This window comes from Mesoplodon densirostris (assembly GCF_025265405.1).
Source record: "Mesoplodon densirostris isolate mMesDen1 chromosome Y unlocalized genomic scaffold, mMesDen1 primary haplotype SUPER_Y_unloc_2, whole genome shotgun sequence".
Lineage (NCBI taxonomy): Eukaryota > Metazoa > Chordata > Mammalia > Artiodactyla > Ziphiidae > Mesoplodon > Mesoplodon densirostris.
The window spans coordinates 1346982-1362543 of record NW_026778237.1 but is presented as its reverse complement, the minus strand read 5'-3'; the positions used below and the strand labels follow the sequence as shown (position 1 = coordinate 1362543).

The window sequence follows — 15562 nt, the reverse complement described above, 5'->3', positions numbered from 1 at the left end:
TAACGATAATCAAATTTAATCCAGTATCTGTAATAATGAGGTAATGCAGATTGAACAGCCCAGAGATATATAATATTGATGTATCACTTTTCATTACCTCTCATTAAATGATTTATTTATACATATGTATACACACACACACACGCCACAGAGAGTGAGATAAGCCACCAACTGCTGCTTCATATGGTCTACTTCCTTAAGATTATACCATTGATCCTACTTCATGTATTAATTTTCAAAGAAGGAATTATATGTAACATTTACTAGCACTTAGCTACAAAAGAAATACAAATATGAAGAGCTTATAGAACAAGTTTGATGTTAGTACCTATAAAATACCTGTCATATAATAGGTGCTCAATAGAAATATGCTGAATGAATGAATAAGAGCTAATCATTGACATGGAGTCAGAACTTATTGTCTAATATCAGTTGTGTAACTATTAGTTCTGTAACATTTTTAAATTAATGAAGGGAACTGAAAGTCAAAACAGTTTTTGCAGATTACAGCATGAGAATTTTTATTAGTTGACTCTGCATTTATCACGAATAATACTGTGATAGCTAATTTTTATATGTCAACTTCAAAGGGCCAGTGGGTACCCAGATATTTAGTCAAATATTATTGTTTGTGCCTGAAAGGGTGTTTTTCCATGAGATTAACATTTGAAATACTAGACGAAGTAAAGCAGATTGCTTTCCTTAAAGTCGATGAGCCTCATCCAATCATTTGAAGGCCTGAATAAAATAAAGATGCTGACCTTCCTCTGAGTAAGCGGGAACTCCTCTTGCCTGACTGCCTTGGAGCAGGAACATGGTTTTTTTCCTGCCTTCAACTTGAATTTCCTGGGTCTTGAGCCTCCTGGCCTTTGGACTGGACCTACACCATGGACTCTCCTGGGTCTCAAGTATGGCAACTGCAGATTTTGAGACTTGTCAGCCTCCATAATCATGGGAGCTAATTCCTTGTTTTATATAATATATAAATATATCTTCTATTGGTTCTGTTTTTCTGGAGAATCCTAACATAATACCAACACTGACCACAAATATTTCAAAGAAACCTTCATCTTATAGTCCTATACTGATATTTTAAAAGACATTATCTTAGCCCATACCAAGTTATAAACTATAAAATTTGATTGTCAAATTTTTTTTTAATTTGGTGGCTTCCCTGGTGGCACAGTGGTTAAGAAATGCCTGCCAATGCAGGGAACATGAGTTCCAGCCCTGGTCCTGGAAGGTCCCACATGCCACAGAGCAACTAAGCCCACATGCCACAACTACTGAGCCGGCATGCCACAACTACTGAAGCACGAGCACCTAGAGCCCGTGCTCCATAACAAGAGAGGCCACCGCAATGAGACACCCACGCACTGCAACAAAGAGTAGCCCCCACTTGCTGCAGCTAGAGAAAGCCCGCATCCAACAAAGACCCAATGCAGCCAAAAATTAAAAATAAAATAAATAAATTAAAAAAATAAAATTTAAAATTTTTCTAAAAACATGATCTGCTCTGAAGTTTTCTCATTCTGTGTTTGTATTTAGCTTTACATTCCTCATTAAAGAAAAAGTGTAGGCAATGTTTTTGTTTATATATATGTATATTTCCTTCATGGAAATTTGAGGTTCCAGTTCATGCTAGTTTATTCATTTCCCTTAAAAAAGTTAGATTTTAAACCTTAGGTTTCTCTTAGTTATAACATGTATTTTAACATCATCTTCTAACCTAGGAAGTAATGATGAGGGATAAAACATCTGAGAAACACCATTATCACCCCCTTAGTACACATATAACCATTCAATAGTATTATTTTAATATTTGAAGAGTAAAGTGGTCCAGATAAATTAATTATTAAATAATCTTGGAACATAATGAGAAAATGTTCTACAAAATCAAGATTTCTTCTATTTAAATAGATTCTTCCAGTGAAGTCTACAATGGACTCTTCCAAGGAAATTTTTGAAAGACTGCAATTATATTACGACTAAACACTGGTGTTAAGCAAACATAGAATACAATTTTATCTCACTGAGAAACTGATCATGTAGTTCTTTTCTATCTCTAATGTATGATCCTATCATTAAAATCAACTTATCAAATAGACATTCTTATTATTCTATTTCTTTACAGACTCAACAATTAAATGCCTCTAAAATTGCTTAGATAAGTTTACAATGTGACAGTTGCTATTTGATCCTTTGCTTCCTTCATAAACAATGATTATAGCATAGCATGAGCTTTCAAAGAGAAATAAAGAGACCCACCAAAAAAGTACATTAGTCAAAGGCATGGTAATAAAACTTTAAGTGAAAACAGCTATTTTATCCAAAAGCTTTACAACCATTGAGAGCACTTCAAACAGTCCATCACTCTTTCTTGTACCTTGAGAACAGAGACCATGTTTGATTCTGTGTATCTCCAGAGTCAAACAGTGACACATATTTGGAATACTGTATATAAATAGCTGTTGAATTAATGTTGAATTAATTCATTATAAATACCTAGGTTGGTCTTATGTCTTCCACTATAACGTCCTTAACTTCTAAGAGAATATTGACTTTTTAATATCGTATACATGTGTAATATCTTATACGTATTTACTTGAGACAATAAAGGGAGAGAAACAGTAGTTTTTTTGTTTTGGTTTGTTTTGGTCTGCTTCTCCACTAGAATACAAACCTCATGGGAACAGACTTTGTCTCTCTTTGTTACTAATATATGCCCAAATCCCATACCAGTGCCTGGGCCATATCAAGTAATCAAGAAATATTTATTGAATGAATGAATGAAAGATAATTTGAGATCAATGGTATTTCCTACCACTGTGGCTCATTCCATACAACATAATTGAGGGGTTAAAAAAAATGCTTGCTGAGTGGCAGTGAAAGGACAAATGAGGCTGGAGGGGATAAATACATCCCCACAGTTAAGTTATTTGCTCTAAGAATGCATCTAAGCCTTTTGTTTTCTGACAAAGAAAAGAGAAGTCTGCACTTACCCAAGAGGAAGGAAATGGGTAAATAACCTCAAAGGGGCTCCGTCCCAGGCAGCTACCACAGGCCCCGCGGCTTCGCCTTCACCTTGGCCTTCACGCCCGCCACGTTAAGCATGCCGCCCTCGCAGGTGCGAGGCCACCGTCGACAGCCATTTCACCCTGGAGCTCCACGCCTCTTTCGTGTGCCTGGCCGCGGCCTTTTACCTCGACCGCGACGACGTGGCCTTGAAGCACTTCAGCCGGTTCTTCCTGCGCCGCTCCCACGAGCACAGCGGGCGGGCCCGGGGCCTGAAGCGCCTGCAGAACCAGCGCGGGGGCCGCCTCAACTTCCAAGACATCAGGAAGCCAGTCCGTGACGAGTGCAAGAGCGGCCTCAAGGCCATGAAGTGCGCCTTGTTCCTGGAGAAGCCAGTGACCCGGAGCCTGCTCCACTGCACCAGCTGGCCACCGACAAGTGCGACCCCCACCTGCGCCACTTCCTGGCAACTCACTACCTCAGCCAGTAGGTGGCGTTCATCAGAGAGCTGGAGGGTCATGTCACCACCCCGAGCACGATGGGGGCCCAGGACGTCGACCTGGCAGGGTACCTCTTTGACAAGCTCACCCTGGGCGACAGCGACAAGAAGAACTGAGCCTGGACTGGACCTCCCCAGAGCCACGGGGAGACCAGAGCCCTGGTCACCGTGCCTGCCATGCAGACAGCAACAGTGCCCTTGCAGAAGAAGTTCACTTACGTTTTGGTTTTGGTTTTGTTTTTGCAACAAGTGCAGGACTCTTTTCCTGGACTTTATCACTTAAGTTTTGTTCTTCCAGTTTTTCCGTTTCTTCCAATAAAGTTATTGGTTCATAAATAAATAAAGGTCTCCGGTTGATTCATGTGGGCAAATCTCTCATTTTTAAGTTTTAAAACAGGTATCCAGGAGTTTCTGAACACAGCCATACCACAACCATATGCAGCTCAGGATCTCCACAGTGGGAGGGAGAAGGTGTTCCATGGGGCCCTGGAAAACACAAAATCAGTCTTCCCCTTATAAATAATGTAGGTATATGCGGGGTAGACTGGGGTGGGGTGGGGTGAGGTAGGGGTCCCTGGTGAATGTGGGTGCATGTGCGTAGTGAAAGTATAGAACCATAGCCTGGAAGTCATGATTGCAGTTGCCTCTGGGGAACAAGTGAAGGGAATGGGATTGGGCAGGGATTAAAATAAGGGTGTCTTCAGTTTCACCTGAAATGTTTATGTGCATTAATTATGCAAATACTAATGGTTAAGTATGAGTAGCAAGATGCGGGGTGGAGGGGTTTGGAAGTCTGAATGGTGGAGTATCTCTTTGACATGTTCACTCTGGGCAACGGTGACAATGGAAAAATGAGGGTTAGGCTGTCTTGCTCAGAAACACGGGTGTGACTTCCCATGGTCACCAATGCCTGGCACGCATGTTGTAATAACAAAACATCCACTTATATATGTTTTCTTTCTTTGTATCATATGTATATATGCATGCTTGTGTGTGTGTGTATAAATATATATATATGTATATACATACATACATATATATATATATATTTTTTTTTTTTTTTTAAATTCCAACCAGCAGCAGAGTTCATTTTGAAGTTCATTAGGAAGACGCCCTTTGTTGAAAAGCAGTCCGGCGATCACATTACTGGAAATGATATAGCTGCTTCCTAGACCTTTCCTGAGCCTGGCTCTATTTCTGCCCTTGGGTTTCATATATCCAACTTTGATTTAGTTTTTGTTATTTGCTACCAAGAGAACCTAAGCTAATATGTCTTATTATCAACACACTTTTACCAGCCTCCACTGTATCTACAGTAGAGTAAATAGCTCTTCTAGGGTACTAAATGACATTTTCCCCTTTATCCCTACTACAGAGTCCACTGCATGGAAAAAGGATCAAGGGTGGAAGGGATCAAATAAGAACAATCTCCCGAATGGAAACACAGAATACTGAAGCCTGCTACCATATGCATCTCTTCTCACCTAAAAGTGTTTTCCTCATAATTTACAGAATTTTAATTCCTCAGATCAGCCTTCCCAAGACTGTGTTCAGTATCAGCCAGTGCCTCAAAAACATTCACAAGTGTTCAGTGGAAAACTTGTATTAATCGAATTAGCAGGATTTTTTGTTTTGTTTTTTCAGTTTTTGTTTACTCTAGGAATTTTATGTCTGATGTAAAGAATATACATTTTGAATGTATACCATGGGGATAAAATAGTCAGTGTTTCCCAAACATTCTGATCATGGGATTCTTTTTCTACCAAATCTCACAAAACAGTATTCCAAAGAAAACAGCTTTGGAAACAATGTTAAAAGGTCCCACTGTGGGCTTCTCTGGTGGCGCAGCAGTTAAAAATCCATCTGCCAATGCAGGGGACACGGGTCCGATCCTTGGTCTGGGAAGATCCCACATGCCGCGGAGCAACTAAGCCCATGTGCCACACTACTGAGCCTGTGCTCTAGAGCCCGCAAGCCACAACTACTGAAGCCTGTGCACCTAGAGCCCGTGCTCCGCAACAAGAGAAGCCACCGAAATGAAAAGCCCATGCACCACAATGAAGAATAGCCCCCACTTGCCGCAACTAGAGAAAGCCCGCATGCAGCAACCAAGTCCCAACGCAGCCAAAAAATAAAATAAAATAAAACTAAAGTGAAAAAAAAAAAAAGGTCCCATCGTGTGTTGTTCCAGAAGCACATACCTGGTAGCTAAACTTCATTCACTTTCACTTAGAGATCATTATGAGAAACTGGAACCTTTGCTGTGAAGGTTTCAGCACAGTAAGCTTTGGACAGTAAGTGTAATGCAAGGCCCTCACCATGACAGTGGGTAGATATCACACACATCCATTCAGATGTGTCACTCTCTGCTATTTACAAGCTCTGTGTTTGATCATGTTACATACTTTAATTCACAATTTCTTTATCTGTAAAATATGGGTAACGATAATCAAATTTAATCCAGTATCTGTAATAATGAGGTAATGCAGATTGAACAGCCCAGAGATATATAATATTGATGTATCACTTTTCATTACCTCTCATTAAATGATTTATTTATACATATGTATACACACACACACACGCCACAGAGAGTGAGATAAGCCACCAGCTGCTGCTTCATATGGTCTACTTCCTTAAGATTATACCGTTGATCCTACTTCATGTATTAATTTTCAAAGAAGGAATTATATGTAACATTTACTAGCACTTAGCTACAAAAGAAATACAAATATGAAGAGCTTATAGAACAAGTTTGATGTTAGTACCTATAAAATACCTGTCATATAATAGGTGCTCAATAGAAATATGCTGAATGAATGAATAAGAGCTAATCATTGACATGGAGTCAGAACTTATTGTCTAATATCAGTTGTGTAACTATTAGTTCTGTAACATTTTTAAATTAATGAAGGGAACTGAAAGTCAAAACAGTTTTTACAGATTATAGCATGAGAATTTTTATTAGTTGACTCTGCATTTATCACGAATAATACTGTGATAGCTAATTTTTATATGTCAACTTCAAAGGGCCAGTGGGTACCCAGATATTTAGTCAAATATTATTGTTTGTGCCTGAAAGGGTGTTTTTCCATGAGATTAACATTTGAAATACTAGACGAAGTAAAGCAGATTGCTTTCCTTAAAGTCGATGAGCCTCATCCAATCATTTGAAGGCCTGAATAAAATAAAGATGCTGACCTTCCTCTGAGTAAGCGGGAACTCCTCTTGCCTGACTGCCTTGGAGCAGGAACATGGTTTTTTTCCTGCCTTCAACTTGAATTTCCTGGGTCTTGAGCCTCCTGGCCTTTGGACTGGACCTACACCATGGACTCTCCTGGGTCTCAAGTATGGCAACTGCAGATTTTGAGACTTGTCAGCCTCCATAATCACGTGAGCTAATTCCTTGTTTTATATAATATATAAATATATCTTCTATTGGTTCTGTTTTTCTGGAGAATCCTAACATAATACCAACACTGACCACAAATATTTCAAAGAAACCTTCATCTTATAGTCCTATACTGATATTTTAAAAGACATTATCTTAGCCCATACCAAGTTATAAACTATAAAATTTGATTGTCAAATTTTTTTTTAATTTGGTGGCTTCCCTGGTGGCACAGTGGTTAAGAAATGCCTGCCAATGCAGGGAACATGAGTTCCAGCCCTGGTCCTGGAAGGTCCCACATGCCACAGAGCAACTAAGCCCACATGCCACAACTACTGAGCCGGCATGCCACAACTACTGAAGCACGAGCACCTAGAGCCCGTGCTCCATAACAAGAGAGGCCACCGCAATGAGACACCCACGCACTGCAACAAAGAGTAGCCCCCACTTGCTGCAGCTAGAGAAAGCCCGCATCCAACAAAGACCCAATGCAGCCAAAAATTAAAAATAAAATAAATAAATTAAAAAAATAAAATTTAAAATTTTTCTAAAAACATGATCTGCTCTGAAGTTTTCTCATTCTGTGTTTGTATTTAGCTTTACATTCCTCATTAAAGAAAAAGTGTAGGCAATGTTTTTGTTTATATATATGTATATTTCCTTCATGGAAATTTGAGGTTCCAGTTCATGCTAGTTTATTCATTTCCCTTAAAAAAGTTAGATTTTAAACCTTAGGTTTCTCTTAGTTATAACATGTATTTTAACATCATCTTCTAACCTAGGAAGTAATGATGAGGGATAAAACATCTGAGAAACACCATTATCACCCCCTTAGTACACATATAACCATTCAATAGTATTATTTTAATATTTGAAGAGTAAAGTGGTCCAGATAAATTAATTATTAAATAATCTTGGAACATAATGAGAAAATGTTCTACAAAATCAAGATTTCTTCTATTTAAATAGATTCTTCCAGTGAAGTCTACAATGGACTCTTCCAAGGAAATTTTTGAAAGACTGCAATTATATTACGACTAAACACTGGTGTTAAGCAAACATAGAATACAATTTTATCTCACTGAGAAACTGATCATGTAGTTCTTTTCTATCTCTAATGTATGATCCTATCATTAAAATCAACTTATCAAATAGACATTCTTATTATTCTATTTCTTTACAGACTCAACAATTAAATGCCTCTAAAATTGCTTAGATAAGTTTACAATGTGACAGTTGCTATTTGATCCTTTGCTTCCTTCATAAACAATGATTATAGCATAGCATGAGCTTTCAAAGAGAAATAAAGAGACCCACCAAAAAAGTACATTAGTCAAAGGCATGGTAATAAAACTTTAAGTGAAAACAGCTATTTTATCCAAAAGCTTTACAACCATTGAGAGCACTTCAAACAGTCCATCACTCTTTCTTGTACCTTGAGAACAGAGACCATGTTTGATTCTGTGTATCTCCAGAGTCAAACAGTGACACACATTTGGAATACTGTATATAAATAGCTGTTGAATTAATGTTGAATTAATTCATTATAAATACCTAGGTTGGTCTTATGTCTTCCACTATAACGTCCTTAACTTCTAAGAAAATATTGACTTTTTAATATCATATACATGTGTAATATCTTATACGTATTTACTTGAGACAATAAAGGGAGAGAAACAGTAGTTTTTTTGTTTTGGTTTGTTTTGGTCTGCTTCTCCACTAGAATACAAACCTCATGGGAACAGACTTTGTCTCTCTTTGTTACTAATATATGCCCAAATCCCATACCAGTGCCTGGGCCATATCAAGTAATCAAGAAATATTTATTGAATGAATGAATGAAAGATAATTTGAGATCAATGGTATTTCCTACCACTGTGGCTCATTCCATACAACATAATTGAGGGGTTAAAAAAAATGCTTGCTGAGTGGCAGTGAAAGGACAAATGAGGCTGGAGGGGATAAATACATCCCCACAGTTAAGTTATTTGCTCTAAGAATGCATCTAAGCCTTTTGTTTTCTGACAAAGAAAAGAGAAGTCTGCACTTACCCAAGAGGAAGGAAATGGGTAAATAACCTCAAAGGGGCTCCGTCCGAGGCAGCTACCACAGGCCCCGCGGCTTCGCCTTCACCTTGGCCTTCACGCCCGCCACGCTAAGCATGCCGCCCTCGCAGGTGCGAGGCCACCGTCGACAGCCATTTCACCCTGGAGCTCCACGCCTCTTTCGTGTGCCTGGCCGCGGCCTTTTACCTCGACCGCGACGACGTGGCCTTGAAGCACTTCAGCCGGTTCTTCCTGCGCCGCTCCCACGAGCACAGCGGGCGGGCCCGGGGCCTGAAGCGCCTGCAGAACCAGCGCGGGGGCCGCCTCAACTTCCAAGACATCAGGAAGCCAGTCCGTGACGAGTGCAAGAGCGGCCTCAAGGCCATGAAGTGCGCCTTGTTCCTGGAGAAGCCAGTGACCCGGAGCCTGCTCCACTGCACCAGCTGGCCACCGACAAGTGCGACCCCGACCTGCGCCACTTCCTGGCAACTCACTACCTCAGCCAGTAGGTGGCGTTCATCAGAGAGCTGGAGGGTCATGTCACCACCCCGAGCACGATGGGGGCCCAGGACGTCGACCTGGCAGGGTACCTCTTTGACAAGCTCACCCTGGGCGACAGCGACAAGAAGAACTGAGCCTGGACTGGACCTCCCCAGAGCCACGGGGAGACCAGAGCCCTGGTCACCGTGCCTGCCATGCAGACAGCAACAGTGCCCTTGCAGAAGAAGTTCACTTACGTTTTGGTTTTGGTTTTGTTTTTGCAACAAGTGCAGGACTCTTTTCCTGGACTTTATCACTTAAGTTTTGTTCTTCCAGTTTTTCCGTTTCTTCCAATAAAGTTATTGGTTCATAAATAAATAAAGGTCTCCGGTTGATTCATGTGGGCAAATCTCTCATTTTTAAGTTTTAAAACAGGTATCCAGGAGTTTCTGAACACAGCCATACCACAACCATATGCAGCTCAGGATCTCCACAGTGGGAGGGAGAAGGTGTTCCATGGGGCCCTGGAAAACACAAAATCAGTCTTCCCCTTATAAATAATGTAGGTATATGCGGGGTAGACTGGGGTGGGGTGGGGTGAGGTAGGGGTCCCTGGTGAATGTGGGTGCATGTGCGTAGTGAAAGTATAGAACCATAGCCTGGAAGTCATGATTGCAGTTGCCTCTGGGGAACAAGTGAAGGGAATGGGATTGGGCAGGGATTAAAATAAGGGTGTCTTCAGTTTCACCTGAAATGTTTATGTGCATTAATTATGCAAATACTAATGGTTAAGTATGAGTAGCAAGATGCGGGGTGGAGGGGTTTGGAAGTCTGAATGGTGGAGTATCTCTTTGACATGTTCACTCTGGGCAACGGTGACAATGGAAAAATGAGGGTTAGGCTGTCTTGCTCAGAAACACGGGTGTGACTTCCCATGGTCACCAATGCCTGGCACGCATGTTGTAATAACAAAACATCCACTTATATATGTTTTCTTTCTTTGTATCATATGTATATATGCATGCTTGTGTGTGTGTGTATAAATATATATATATGTATATACATACATATATATATATATATATATATATATATATATTTTTTAAATTCCAACCAGCAGCAGAGTTCATTTTGAAGTTCATTAGGAAGACGCCCTTTGTTGAAAAGCAGTTCGGCGATCACATTACTGGAAATGATATAGCTGCTTCCTAGACCTTTCCTGAGCCTGGCTCTATTTCTGCCCTTGGGTTTCATATATCCAACTTTGATTTAGTTTTTGTTATTTGCTACCAAGAGAACCTAAGCTAATATGTCTTATTATCAACACACTTTTACCAGCCTCCACTGTATCTACAGTAGAGTAAATAGCTCTTCTAGGGTACTAAATGACATTTTCCCCTTTATCCCTACTACAGAGTCCACTGCATGGAAAAAGGATCAAGGGTGGAAGGGATCAAATAAGAACAATCTCCCGAATGGAAACACAGAATACTGAAGCCTGCTACCATATGCATCTCTTCTCACCTAAAAGTGTTTTCCTCATAATTTACAGAATTTTAATTCCTCAGATCAGCCTTCCCAAGACTGTGTTCAGTATCAGCCAGTGCCTCAAAAACATTCACAAGTGTTCAGTGGAAAACTTGTATTAATCGAATTAGCAGGATTTTTTGTTTTGTTTTTTCAGTTTTTGTTTACTCTAGGAATTTTATGTCTGATGTAAAGAATATACATTTTGAATGTATACCATGGGGATAAAATAGTCAGTGTTTCCCAAACATTCTGATCATGGGATTCTTTTTCTACCAAATCTCACAAAACAGTATTCCAAAGAAAACAGCTTTGGAAACAATGTTAAAAGGTCCCACTGTGGGCTTCTCTGGTGGCGCAGCAGTTAAAAATCCATCTGCCAATGCAGGGGACACGGGTCCGATCCTTGGTCTGGGAAGATCCCACATGCCGCGGAGCAACTAAGCCCATGTGCCACACTACTGAGCCTGTGCTCTAGAGCCCGCAAGCCACAACTACTGAAGCCTGTGCACCTAGAGCCCGTGCTCCGCAACAAGAGAAGCCACCGAAATGAAAAGCCCATGCACCACAATGAAGAATAGCCCCCACTTGCCGCAACTAGAGAAAGCCCGCATGCAGCAACCAAGTCCCAACGCAGCCAAAAAATAAAATAAAATAAAACTAAAGTGAAAAAAAAAAAAAGGTCCCATCGTGTGTTGTTCCAGAAGCACATACCTGGTAGCTAAACTTCATTCACTTTCACTTAGAGATCATTATGAGAAACTGGAACCTTTGCTGTGAAGGTTTCAGCACAGTAAGCTTTGGACAGTAAGTGTAATGCAAGGCCCTCACCATGACAGTGGGTAGATATCACACACATCCATTCAGATGTGTCACTCTCTGCTATTTACAAGCTCTGTGTTTGATCATGTTACATACTTTAATTCACAATTTCTTTATCTGTAAAATATGGGTAACGATAATCAAATTTAATCCAGTATCTGTAATAATGAGGTAATGCAGATTGAACAGCCCAGAGATATATAATATTGATGTATCACTTTTCATTACCTCTCATTAAATGATTTATTTATACATATGTATACACACACACACACGCCACAGAGAGTGAGATAAGCCACCAGCTGCTGCTTCATATGGTCTACTTCCTTAAGATTATACCGTTGATCCTACTTCATGTATTAATTTTCAAAGAAGGAATTATATGTAACATTTACTAGCACTTAGCTACAAAAGAAATACAAATATGAAGAGCTTATAGAACAAGTTTGATGTTAGTACCTATAAAATACCTGTCATATAATAGGTGCTCAATAGAAATATGCTGAATGAATGAATAAGAGCTAATCATTGACATGGAGTCAGAACTTATTGTCTAATATCAGTTGTGTAACTATTAGTTCTGTAACATTTTTAAATTAATGAAGGGAACTGAAAGTCAAAACAGTTTTTACAGATTATAGCATGAGAATTTTTATTAGTTGACTCTGCATTTATCACGAATAATACTGTGATAGCTAATTTTTATATGTCAACTTCAAAGGGCCAGTGGGTACCCAGATATTTAGTCAAATATTATTGTTTGTGCCTGAAAGGGTGTTTTTCCATGAGATTAACATTTGAAATACTAGACGAAGTAAAGCAGATTGCTTTCCTTAAAGTCGATGAGCCTCATCCAATCATTTGAAGGCCTGAATAAAATAAAGATGCTGACCTTCCTCTGAGTAAGCGGGAACTCCTCTTGCCTGACTGCCTTGGAGCAGGAACATGGTTTTTTTCCTGCCTTCAACTTGAATTTCCTGGGTCTTGAGCCTCCTGGCCTTTGGACTGGACCTACACCATGGACTCTCCTGGGTCTCAAGTATGGCAACTGCAGATTTTGAGACTTGTCAGCCTCCATAATCACGTGAGCTAATTCCTTATTTTATATAATATATAAATATATCTTCTATTGGTTCTGTTTTTCTGGAGAATCCTAACATAATACCAACACTGACCACAAATATTTCAAAGAAACCTTCATCTTATAGTCCTATACTGATATTTTAAAAGACATTATCTTAGCCCATACCAAGTTATAAACTATAAAATTTGATTGTCAAATTTTTTTTTAATTTGGTGGCTTCCCTGGTGGCACAGTGGTTAAGAAATGCCTGCCAATGCAGGGAACATGAGTTCCAGCCCTGGTCCTGGAAGGTCCCACATGCCACAGAGCAACTAAGCCCACATGCCACAACTACTGAGCCGGCATGCCACAACTACTGAAGCACGAGCACCTAGAGCCCGTGCTCCATAACAAGAGAGGCCACCGCAATGAGACACCCACGCACTGCAACAAAGAGTAGCCCCCACTTGCTGCAGCTAGAGAAAGCCCGCATCCAACAAAGACCCAATGCAGCCAAAAATTAAAAATAAAATAAATAAATTAAAAAAATAAAATTTAAAATTTTTCTAAAAACATGATCTGCTCTGAAGTTTTCTCATTCTGTGTTTGTATTTAGCTTTACATTCCTCATTAAAGAAAAAGTGTAGGCAATGTTTTTGTTTATATATATGTATATTTCCTTCATGGAAATTTGAGGTTCCAGTTCATGCTAGTTTATTCATTTCCCTTAAAAAAGTTAGATTTTAAACCTTAGGTTTCTCTTAGTTATAACATGTATTTTAACATCATCTTCTAACCTAGGAAGTAATGATGAGGGATAAAACATCTGAGAAACACCATTATCACCCCCTTAGTACACATATAACCATTCAATAGTATTATTTTAATATTTGAAGAGTAAAGTGGTCCAGATAAATTAATTATTAAATAATCTTGGAACATAATGAGAAAATGTTCTACAAAATCAAGATTTCTTCTATTTAAATAGATTCTTCCAGTGAAGTCTACAATGGACTCTTCCAAGGAAATTTTTGAAAGACTGCAATTATATTACGACTAAACACTGGTGTTAAGCAAACATAGAATACAATTTTATCTCACTGAGAAACTGATCATGTAGTTCTTTTCTATCTCTAATGTATGATCCTATCATTAAAATCAACTTATCAAATAGACATTCTTATTATTCTATTTCTTTACAGACTCAACAATTAAATGCCTCTAAAATTGCTTAGATAAGTTTACAATGTGACAGTTGCTATTTGATCCTTTGCTTCCTTCATAAACAATGATTATAGCATAGCATGAGCTTTCAAAGAGAAATAAAGAGACCCACCAAAAAAGTACATTAGTCAAAGGCATGGTAATAAAACTTTAAGTGAAAACAGCTATTTTATCCAAAAGCTTTACAACCATTGAGAGCACTTCAAACAGTCCATCACTCTTTCTTGTACCTTGAGAACAGAGACCATGTTTGATTCTGTGTATCTCCAGAGTCAAACAGTGACACACATTTGGAATACTGTATATAAATAGCTGTTGAATTAATGTTGAATTAATTCATTATAAATACCTAGGTTGGTCTTATGTCTTCCACTATAACGTCCTTAACTTCTAAGAAAATATTGACTTTTTAATATCGTATACATGTGTAATATCTTATACGTATTTACTTGAGACAATAAAGGGAGAGAAACAGTAGTTTTTTTGTTTTGGTTTGTTTTGGTCTGCTTCTCCACTAGAATACAAACCTCATGGGAACAGACTTTGTCTCTCTTTGTTACTAATATATGCCCAAATCCCATACCAGTGCCTGGGCCATATCAAGTAATCAAGAAATATTTATTGAATGAATGAATGAAAGATAATTTGAGATCAATGGTATTTCCTACCACTGTGGCTCATTCCATACAACATAATTGAGGGGTTAAAAAAAATGCTTGCTGAGTGGCAGTGAAAGGACAAATGAGGCTGGAGGGGATAAATACATCCCCACAGTTAAGTTATTTGCTCTAAGAATGCATCTAAGCCTTTTGTTTTCTGACAAAGAAAAGAGAAGTCTGCACTTACCCAAGAGGAAGGAAATGGGTAAATAACCTCAAAGGGGCTCCGTCCGAGGCAGCTACCACAGGCCCCGCGGCTTCGCCTTCACCTTGGCCTTCACGCCCGCCACGTTAAGCATGCCGCCCTCGCAGGTGCGAGGCCACCGTCGACAGCCATTTCACCCTGGAGCTCCACGCCTCTTTCGTGTGCCTGGCCGCGGCCTTTTACCTCGACCGCGACGACGTGGCCTTGAAGCACTTCAGCCGGTTCTTCCTGCGCCGCTCCCACGAGCACAGCGGGCGGGCCCGGGGCCTGAAGCGCCTGCAGAACCAGCGCGGGGGCCGCCTCAACTTCCAAGACATCAGGAAGCCAGTCCGTGACGAGTGCAAGAGCGGCCTCAAGGCCATGAAGTGCGCCTTGTTCCTGGAGAAGCCAGTGACCCGGAGCCTGCTCCACTGCACCAGCTGGCCACCGACAAGTGCGACCCCCACCTGCGCCACTTCCTGGCAACTCACTACCTCAGCCAGTAGGTGGCGTTCATCAGAGAGCTGGAGGGTCATGTCACCACCCCGAGCACGATGGGGGCCCAGGACGTCGACCTGGCAGGGTACCTCTTTGACAAGCTCACCCTGGGCGACAGCGACAAGAAGAACTGAGCCTGGACTGGACCTCCCCAG

The 15562-nt window shown here is 40.1% G+C and overlaps 4 pseudogenes; 3 read left to right on the top strand and 1 right to left on the bottom strand.

The window, feature by feature from the left end:
- LOC132483040 (centrosomal protein of 78 kDa-like) overlaps positions 1–15562 on the bottom strand; it is a 360457-nt pseudogene that overhangs the window by 224888 nt on the left and 120007 nt on the right.
- On the top strand, positions 36–3638 carry LOC132483028 (ferritin heavy chain-like; annotated as a pseudogene).
- Positions 5990–9592, top strand: LOC132483027 (ferritin heavy chain-like; annotated as a pseudogene).
- Positions 11946–15548, top strand: LOC132483026 (ferritin heavy chain-like; annotated as a pseudogene).